The 10,301-nt window shown below is 30.2% G+C and overlaps 1 long non-coding RNA gene across 1 annotated transcript; it reads right to left on the bottom strand.

Moving 5' to 3' along the window:
• Positions 1-2,360: 2,360 nt before the first annotated feature.
• LOC137396131 (uncharacterized) lies at positions 2,361-3,187 on the bottom strand. The gene is made up of 3 exons (XR_010978478.1): positions 3,112-3,187; positions 2,782-2,847; positions 2,361-2,488 (listed from the first exon to the last, which is right to left on the bottom strand). It is a non-coding gene; the product is annotated as an uncharacterized lncRNA (long non-coding RNA).
• Positions 3,188-10,301: the final 7,114 nt, after the last annotated feature.

Below are 10,301 nucleotides of genomic sequence, written 5' to 3'. Positions count from 1 at the left end.
GCTCAATTTTGAGTGAATATATTGATCAAATTTAAACATACCTGCATTCATACAACATTCAGGACTTTCAACACTGATTTTTTTTAAATAATCCAGACTTATATTCACTTATTTTCACATATCTACATGTAGTATATCTTGCCCTTTTCTACTGTGTTATTCTGTTCTCATTTGTGCTTGTTAAAGGCCTTTTATGGCTTTGGTGCTGATGTGGTAGTAATTAAGTTATGTGCAACATTTTATTTTTATATCAAGTAAAGTAAAATTATTAAACTTACGATAACTTTGTAATAATTCGTACGATAACTGAAACAACCTACTTCCTATGATTGTTCCAGTGGTCCATCACCAGACATTTTGTCATTGCGCATCGACATTTCAAACAATGTATGTTGTATAACGTCAGCAATGCCAATAGATATACATCATGCTAAAGGTTTTGTGTGCTGCCCTCTGATTTTCCAGAGTTGGCTAAATTGTGCTTGTGGAGGTAACGGGAAAGCTGCTTACAATGATGCACAACAATTGCCACATGCATTATTTATATTGGAACAAGAAAATACATCATCATGCCAAAGTAGTATGTAGAGAGCAGATCTACACAAAAAAGTGACGGATCCAGCGGGGGGATAGAAAAAGGGGGTTGCGAATTAAATTGGCTAGGGGTGTAGATTGAATTGGGTGGAGTTGAATGAGATGTTGGGGTTTGGGGGGAAATTGTGGTGTAGAGTAGGGGGTTGAATTCGAGGGGGTATGGATCCGCTCCCGGCGTAATTGGCGGATTATCTGTGGATGAGTCATCCGATTAGCGGGGGATGAGTCATCCGATTAAACGTGGATTATCGCGGGATTAGTCGGGGGAATCGTTGCGGATTAGTCGGCCGAATCGTCGCGGATTATCGGTGGATTAGTGGGGGGGTGAATATCTGGGACATCGAGGGCTGGTTGGTTTTCTGGAGTGGATCTCGCGGATTATCGAGGAGAGCGAGAGATTACCGGATGAGTGAGGGGGTTAATATCTGGGACACCGAGGGGTTGATTTTCTGGAGATTGTTATATATTTGAAACATTGAATATATATGAGAAAGTGTTTATGTACAAAGTTATTTTTTGAAGAATTGATGATTTTGTAATGTTGAAGCTCTTGAATGGTTAAGAATTTTAAGGAATTTTATTTTTCGAATTTTTTTGTATTTTTTTGTATGTAAGATTGAAATTTGTTGGAGAAATTAATATGTTGAATGAAAGATCAGTTTTATTACAAAATTATTCACTTTAAAAGATATATTTATACTACATCGTAGTATTCGCGAGTATTGTGAGATGTTACTAGCCCCTTGTATATAATGATACCCGGATAATTCTCTTTCAACGAAAGGGCATATCTCGAAGGCATCGTCTTCATAAATTCTGAAATTATCCATCACTGTTATGGATCCACTACTTTTTTAAAGATAATGTATAAATTGATGAAGTATTATTAGTTAGTGTTGATTGTTACTGAAGCTTCTGAGGAGTCAACTTCCAATAGTATGAATATCGACAATATTTCTGAAAGAACTCCCCAATTGAATATGAAACAAAGACAGTGTAGAAGACCAACCAAGTCTAGATTGAACAGAACTACGTCATTACGAAGATCATCAAGAAAAAGTTCGGTAGTAAAGCGGTTATTCGAATCCAAGGAAAATTATATGGAAGGAGATGAGAAAATTACGTCACCTATTGCAACAGTTTTTAAATCCGAGGAAATGCAAGAACCATGGAAATGGATTGATCTAAAAGTTTTGGATATTCCAGCTTCGTTAGAAGTAATACAAGCAAATAAGTCTAAAGAAAATGACAATTGTGAGATTGCGTTGCAATTCTTCGTTGAACGTAAGGGAGAGCGTGTGGCATTATGTTCGATCATCGAACCTCAAAAGTATAACATTCCCTCATCATTTCAATGGTTGACACCAGCTCTCATGATATTGGATCGAAGTGAGATTTACATGAACTCTAAGTCTTCATCAGGATTAAAACTTTTCACGATTGACGGAGCGTGCAATCTGAAGGAATTCAGAGAGAAATTAAACAAAGATTATAAACTCTGTATATCAAGACAGTAATTAGTTAAGGAAATGTTATTATGATTAAATTTTATATAGTTTATTTGATGATATATCATAGGAATTTAAACTTACTATCACTGGATATATTATTGAATAAAAGTTTTGTATATAAAAATGCTAAAACATAATATAAAAAAAGACTATTGAATATTGAATATCATTCAACCCAAATTTTCTTCTTCTTTCATTGACGAAAGAGAATGAACTGTCTACAATCAAAACATACATTATTTTTAGTGAGATATAGTAAAAGTAAGACATACAGACAGATTAGATCATTCATTCAAACTAAAAAACAAATATAATGTAATACTTACTGAAGAAGAAGATCCATCCTTTTTCTGAATGGAATCTTCCTGTTGAGATACGGGAGCCTGCAATTGCAATGATTACAGTCAGGATGGTTTACTATAACCTTGTTGAGATAGTAGACTCTATATTCACAATGGACTCCGACTTAAATTGTAAATTTCAATTGCATTACTCATCGAATCATAGAATGATATGCAAGATGTAATGCAGACAGAATAGGATATGCAATCAGCTAGAGTAGGACATACAGACAATAAGAAAAACAAATATGTTACATCACATAGTCAGACTAGGACACACAGACAGAGGAGGATATTCAGTTAAAACAAAGAAATAAATATAATGTGCTACTTACTGAAGATTCAAATTTATAAACCCTTCTCCGAAAAGGTCTATATTTAGTTCGCTGATACCCAGGATCCTACAATTGCAATGATTATAGTCAGAGTAGAATACGCAGAAAAATTAAAACACAGTCAGGTCTTACTTTGAATTTCAATTCCAACACCTTTTGTTTTAAAGTGAAGTTATACAAATATTAATTACTGTTTTCACCGACTGTTACTCATTTTAACATTCCTACATACCAATTGGAGTGAATTTTGTTGAATGTATTTGATCTTTAGTTACATGTTTTATCATTATACAACAATATTAGACGAAATAAATATAATGTAATACTTACTTTTAAAGTCAATGTAACATCGAAGTTACAAAATAATTCTTCTCTTTGTCGCTGCATGACCAATGATTTCTACAATAATTTCCAAATTACTTTGTATAATTTAATTGTTTCATTTAAGCAAACCCTATAATTTGAAATATATTTAATATGTAGTTTATATTCTCAAGTTTCCTTTAATCAAAAATATAATTTAGTAAAATATTATAATGTAATACTTACTTTCTTTTGAAGCTTGATCTTGTTTCGAAAAGCCTTCTGTTTTTCAGGATCTACCTCTCTACTCCAAGGGCAGTAGCCCCATATCTCCACACACGTGTCGATGCAATTTGTCTGAGTTAGGAGTCTATCCACGTTTTTGTCTCGAGCACACATTGTAAACTATTATAAATAAAATGAGATGAAAAACTTATTCTTTCTCGTTGCTTATATAGTAAGTAGAAGCAATGTTATGGTTCATTAAATTTGTGTGATTTATGTTCACGAAATTTTAAAATCAGCTAAACAGTTTTCGCGAAATTCACTTTCGCGAAATTCAATTTCGCGAAAGTTGACTATATAATATATAATTATGTGTAATTTCGCGAAATCCAATTTCGCGAAATCCAATTTCGCGAAATTCACTTTCGCGAAATTCAATTTCGCGAAAGTTGACTATATAATATATATAATGTGTAATTTCGCGAAATTCACTTTCGCGAAATTCAATTTCGCGAAAGTGTAATTTCGCGAAATCCAATTTCGCGAAATTCACTTTCGCGAAATTCAATTTCGCAAAAGTTGACTATATAATATATATAATGTGCAATTTCGCGAAATCCAATTTCGCGAAATTCACTTTCGCGAAATTCAATTTCGCGAAAGTTGACTATATAATATATATAATGTGTAATTTCGCGAAATTCACTTTCGCGAAATTCAATTTCGCGAAAATCTGTTTACTATTTTCGCTTCATTGATTCTGTTGGATACGCCACTATTCTTCAATACTCTGTATAAGAAGCTTGCTCAGTGTAATTTTCCTTTTCATCACTTAGTCCTGCTCCTGATGCCTACTTATATACAGATTGAGATTTTGGGGCAATCGAGCGTTGATACCATAAAGCTTGTATGCTTCAGCTAGAATTCTGTTAGCCGGCTACTCGCGATTAAGTTCGTTGAGTGTCGCTGTGTTCAGGCTGTCGTGTGGACAAGCGCCTTGGCAATCGACCTGAGTGTTTTCCTAGGCTTGCCTATGGAATTCTCCTGTTTGGTTTGGCTTAACCATTCCATAACAGTCTCTTGCCCAGTAAATAGAGGGATGAGCAAAAAAAAAGAAGGCCTAATGGACTGATGGAGGATTTGTACTAAGGTAGGTATAGGTAAGTATTCGTTTTGAAGAGAATATAAAGAAAATGAATATATGTATTGTTTTGAATAAATGTAGTATGTATCATTTATTCTCTCAAAGATTGATGAATGATAACAGGGTTATCTTTACCAAAAGTATTTTGTCATGATTTTATCGAAAGATTGTGTATTATATATCACTTCACAGTCTTTTCCATATTTTGAAGATATCAGTTAAAATGTGATGCTAGCAAGTCTACTAGTTTAATTTAATTAAAGGATCCATGGGTGCTTTACCGCTTCATGGAATAATTCTCAATATACTGATTACTCATGATGATCTCTCACAGTGCAATCAGGAGTGTTAATAAAGTACTGAGAATAAGTATATGTACAATTATTATAAAGTGTAGTAAGAGATCATCAGGTGTGTTAATAAAGTACAGAGAATAAGTATGTGTACAATTATTATAAAGTGTAGTAAGAGATCATCAGGAGTGTTAATAAAGTACTGAGAATAAGTATGTGTACAATTATTATAAAGTGCTGTAAGAGATCATCAAGAGTGTTAATAAAGTACTGAGAATAAGTATATGTACAATTATTATAAAGTGCTGTAAGAGATCATCAAGAGTGTTAATAAAGTACAGAGAATAAGCATATGTACAATTATTATAAAGTACTGTAAGAGATCATCAGGAGTGTTAATAAAGTACTGAGAATAAGCATATGTATAATTATTATAAAGTACTGTAAGAGATCATTAGGAGTGTTAATAAAGTACTGAGAATAAGTATACGTACAATTATTATAAAGTACTGTAAGAGATCATTAGGAGTGTTAATAAAGTACAGAGAATAAGCATATGTACAATTATTAGAAAGTACTGTAAGAGATCATCAGGAGTGTTAATAAAGTACTGAGAATAAGTATATGTACAATTATTATAAAGTACTGTAAGAGATCATCAGGAGTGTTAATAAAGTACTGAGAATAAGTATATATACAATTATTATAAAGTGCTGTAAGAGATCATCAGGTGTGGTAAAAAAGTACAGAGAATAAGTATGTGTACAATTATTATAAAGTGTAGTAAAAGACCATCAAGAGTGTTAATAAAATACAGAGAACAAGTATGTGTACAATTATTATAAAGTGTAGTAAGAGATCATCAAAAGTGTTAATAAAGTACAGAGAATAAGTATGTGTACAATTATTCTAAAGTGCTGTAAAAGATCATCAGGAGTGTTATTAAAGTACCGAGAATAAGTATATGTACAATTATTATAAAGTGCTGTAAGAGATCATCAATAGTGTTAATAAAGTACTGAGAATAAGTATATGTACAATTATTATAAAGTGCTGTAAGAGATCATCAGGAGTGTTAATAAAGTACTGAGAATAAGTATATGTACAATTATTATAAAGTGCTGTAAGAGATCATCAAGAGTGTTAATAAAGTACTGAGAATAAGTATATGTACAATTATTATAAAGTGCTGTAAGAGATCATCAAGAGTGTTAATAAAGTACTGAGAATAAGTATATGAACAATTATTATAAAGTGCTGTAAGAGATCATCAGGTGTGGTAAAAAAGTACAGAGAATAAGTATGTGTACAATTATTATAAAGTGTAGTAAAAGACCATCAAGAGTGTTAATAAAATACAGAGAACAAGTATGTGTACAATTATTATAAAGTGTAGTAAGAGATCATCAAAAGTGTTAATAAAGTACAGAGAATAAGTATGTGTACAATTATTCTAAAGTGCTGTAAAAGATCATCAGGAGTGTTATTAAAGTACTGAGAATAAGTATGTGTACAATTATTATAAAGTGCTGTAAGAGAACATCAGGAGTATTAATAAAGTACAGAGAATAAGTATATGTACAATTATTATAAAGTGCTGTAAGAGATCATCAAGAGTGTTAATAAAGTACAGAGAATAAGTATATGTACAATTATTATAAAGTGCTGTCAGAGATCATCAGGAGTGTTAATAAAGTACAGAGAATAAGTATATGTACAATTATTATAAAGTGTAGTAAGAGATCACCAGGAGTGTTATTAAAGTACAGATAATAAGTATATGTACAATTATTATAAAGTGGTGTAAGAGTTCGTCAAGAGTGTTAATAAAGTACAGATATTAAGTATATGTACAATTATTATAAAGTGCTGTAAGAGATCATCAAGAGTGTTAATAAAGTACAGAGAATAAGTATATGTACAATTATTATAAAGTGCTTTAAGAGATCATCAGGTGTGTTAACAAAGTACAGATAATAAGTTTATGTACAATTATTATAAAGTGCTGTAAGAGTTCATCAAGAGTGTTAATAAAGTACAGATATTAAGTATATGTACAATTATTATAAAGTGCTGTAAGAGATCATCAGGTGTGTTAACAAAGTACAGATAATAAGTATGTGTACAATTATTATAAAGTGTAGTAAGAGATCATCAAGAGTGTTAATAGAGTACAGAGAATCAGTATGGGTACAATTATTCTAAATTGCTGTAAGAGATCATCAGGAGTGTTAATAAAGTACTAAGAATAAGTATATGTACAATTATTATAAAGTGCTGTAAGAGATCATCAGGTGTGTTAATAAAGTACAGAGAATAAGTATATGTACAATTATTATAAAGTACTGTAAGAGATCATTAGGAGTTTTAATAAAGTACTGAGAATAAGTATATGTACAATTATTATAAAGTGTAGTAAGAGATGATCAGGAGTGTTAATAAAGTACTGAGAATAAGTATATGTACAATTATTATAAAGTGCTGTAAGAGATCATCAGGAGTGTTAATAAAGTACTGAGAATAAGTATATGTACAATTATTATAAAGTGCTGTAAGAGAACATCAAGAGTGTTAATAAAGTACTGAGAATAAGTATATGTACAATTATTATAAAGTGCTGTAAGAGATCATCAGGAGTGTTAATAAAGTACAGAGAAAAAGTATATGTACAATTATTATAAAGTGCTGTAAGAGATCATCAAGAGTGTTAATAAAGTACAGAGAATAAGTATATGTACAATTATTATAAAGTGCTGTAAGAGATCATCAGGAGTGTTAATAAAGTACAGAGAATAAGTATATGTACAATTATTATAAAGTGCTGTAAGAGATCATCAAGAGTGTTAATAAAGTACTGAGAATAAGTATATGTACAATTATTATGAAGTGCTGTAAGAGATCATCAGGTGTGGTAAAAAAGTACAGAGAATAAGTATGTGTACAATTATTATAAAGTGTAGTAAAAGACCATCAAGAGTGTTAATAAAATACAGAGAATAAGTATGTGTACAATTATTATAAAGTGTAGTAAGAGATCATCAAGAGTGTTAATAAAGTACAGAGAATAAGTATGTGTACAATTATTCTAAAGTGCTGTAAAAGGTCATCAGGAGTGTTAATAAAGTACTGAGAATAAGTATGTGTACAATTATTATAAAGTGCTGTAAGAGAACATCAGGAGTATTAATAAAGTACAGAGAATAAGTATATGTACAATTATTATAAAGTGCTGTAAGAGATCATCAAGAGTGTTAATAAAGTACAGAGAATAAGTATATGTAAAATTATTATAAAGTGCTGTCAGAGATCATCAGGATTGTTCATAAAGTACAGAGAATAAGTATATGTACAATTATTATAAAGTGTAGTAAGAGATCATCAGGAGTGTTATTAAAGTACAGATAATAAGTATATGTACAATTATTACAAAGTGCTGTAAGAGTTCATCAAGAGTGTTAATAAAGTACAGATATTAAGTATATGTACAATTATTATAAAGTGCTGTAAGAGATCATCAAGAGTGTTAATAAAGTACAGAGAATAAGTATATGTACAATTATTATAAAGTGCTGTAAGAGTTCATCAAGAGTGTTAATAAAGTACAGATATTAAGTATATGTACAATTATTATAAAGTGTATTAAAAGATCATCAGGAGTGTTAATAAAGTACTGAGAATAAGTATGTGTACAATTATTATAAAGTGCTGTAAGAGATCATCAAGAGTGTTAATAAAGTACAGAGAATTAGTATATGTACAATTATTATAAAGTACTGTAAGAGATCATCAAGAGTGTTAATAAAGTACAGAGAATAAATATATGTACAATTATTATAAAGTGCTGTAAGAGTTCATCAAGAGTGTTAATAAAGTACAGATATTAAGTATATGTACAATTATTATAAAGTGTATTAAAAGATCATCAGGAGTGTTAATAAAGTACTGAGAATAAGTATGTGTACAATTTTTATAAAGTGCTGTGAGAGATCACCAGGTGTGGTAAAAAAGTACAGAGAATAAGTATGTGTACAATTATTATAAAGTGTAGTAAAAGACCATCAAGAGTGTTAATAAAATACAGAGAATAAGTATGTGTACAATTATTATAAAGTGTAGTAAGAGATCATCAAGAGTGTTAATAAAGTACAGAGAATAAGTATGTGTACAATTATTCTAAAGTGCTGTAAAAGATCATCAGGAGTGTTAATAAAGTACTGACAATAAGTATGTGTACAATTATTATAAAGTGCTGTAAGAGATCATCAGGAGTATTAATAAAGTACAGAGAATAAGTATACGTACAATTATTATAAAGTGCTGTCAGAGATCATCAGGAGTGTTAATAAAGTACAGAGAATAAGTATATGTTCAATTATTATAAAGTGTAGTAAGAGATCATCAGGAGTGTTATTAAAGTACAGATAATAAGTATATGTACAATTATTATAAAGTGCTGTAAGAGTTCATCAAGAGTGTTAATAAAGTACAGATATTAAGTATATGTACAATTATTATAAAGTGCTGTAAGAGATCATCAAGAGTGTTAATAAAGTACAGAGAATAAGTATATGTACAATTATTATAAAGTGATGTAAGAGATCATTAGGGGTGTTAATAAAGTACAGAGAATAAGTATGTGTACAATTATTATAAAGTGCTGTAAGAGATCACCAGGTGTGTTAACAAAGTACAGATAATAAGTATGTGTACAATTATTATAAAGTGTAGTAAAAGATCATCAGGAGTGTTAATAAAGTACTGAGAATAAGTATATGTACAATTATTATAAAGTGCTGTAAGAGATCACCAGGTGTGTTAACAAAGAACAGATAATAAGTATGTGTACAATTATTATAAAGTGTAGTAAGAGATCATCAAGAGTGTTAATAAAGTACAGAGAATAAGTATGTGTACAATTATTATAAAGTGTAGTAAGAGATCATCAGGAGTGTTAATAAAGTACAGAGAATAAGTATATGTACAATTATTATAAAGTGCTGTAAGAGATCATTAGGGGTGTTAATAAAGTACAGAGAAAAAGTATATGTACAATTATTATAAAGTGCTGTAAGAGATCATCAAGAGTGTTAATAAAGTACAGGGAATAAGTATATGTACAATTATTATAAAGTGCTGTAAGAGATCATCAGGAGTGTTAATAAAGTACAGAGAATAAGTATATGTACAATTATTATAAAGTGCTGTAAGAGAACATCAAGAGTGTTAATAAAGTACTGAGAATAAGTATATGTACAATTATTATAAAGTGCTGTAAGAGATCATCAGGTGTGGTAAAAAAGTACAGAGAATAAGTATGTGTACAATTATTATAAAGTGTAGTAAAAGACCATCAAGAGTGTTAATAAAATACAGAGAATAAGTATGTGTACAATTATTATAAAGTGTAGTAAGAGATCATCAAGAGTGTTAATAAAGTACAGAGAATAAGTATGTGTACAATTATTCTAAAGTGCTGTAAAAGATCATCAGGAGTGTTAATAAAGTACTGAGAATAAGTATGTGTACAATTATTATAAAGTGCTGTAAGAGAACAT

This window comes from Watersipora subatra, chromosome 5 (genome assembly GCF_963576615.1).
Source record: "Watersipora subatra chromosome 5, tzWatSuba1.1, whole genome shotgun sequence".
Classification (NCBI taxonomy): Eukaryota; Metazoa; Bryozoa; class Gymnolaemata; order Cheilostomatida; family Watersiporidae; genus Watersipora; species Watersipora subatra.
The sequence above is the reverse complement of the archived record's forward strand: the minus strand, read 5'-3'. Positions and strand labels throughout refer to the sequence as shown.